General features: G+C 19.3%; 1 protein-coding gene across 3 annotated transcripts in view; it reads left to right on the top strand.

The window, feature by feature from the left end:
• Window positions 1–336, top strand: part of LOC106691322 (methyl-CpG-binding domain protein 5/6 homolog sba-like) — a 30,344-nt gene that overhangs the window by 21,062 nt on the left and 8,946 nt on the right. The window lies entirely within an intron of this gene.

Here is a 336-nt window from a genome sequence, read left to right on the forward strand (position 1 = left end):
TTTTTTTTTTTGTTCTTTTTTTTTTAATAATTAACAATTCAATTTTATCAGGTGTAATGTGATATTTATAATTGTGGGCCAATTTTATTTTTATTTATTTATTTTTTCTTTTAGAGGAAGTAAGGGTATAATCCTTTTAATTAATGTCTTAAATTAAAATTAATTTATATTCTAATTTTTTTTGTTTTAAATGTTGAGGTCAGTGGTTCCCAAACTGGGTGCACCAAGCAAATGCCGCCTTTTCAAAATATTACAAAAAATAAAAAATAAAATATTTAAAAAAAAATTATTTATTGATATTTACAACTGTATTAAAATATATTCAATAATATATTG

This window comes from Halyomorpha halys, unplaced genomic scaffold (genome assembly GCF_000696795.3).
Source record: "Halyomorpha halys isolate HHAL.00 unplaced genomic scaffold, Hhal_1.1 Scaffold2246.1, whole genome shotgun sequence".
In the NCBI taxonomy this organism is placed as follows: domain Eukaryota; kingdom Metazoa; phylum Arthropoda; class Insecta; order Hemiptera; family Pentatomidae; genus Halyomorpha; species Halyomorpha halys.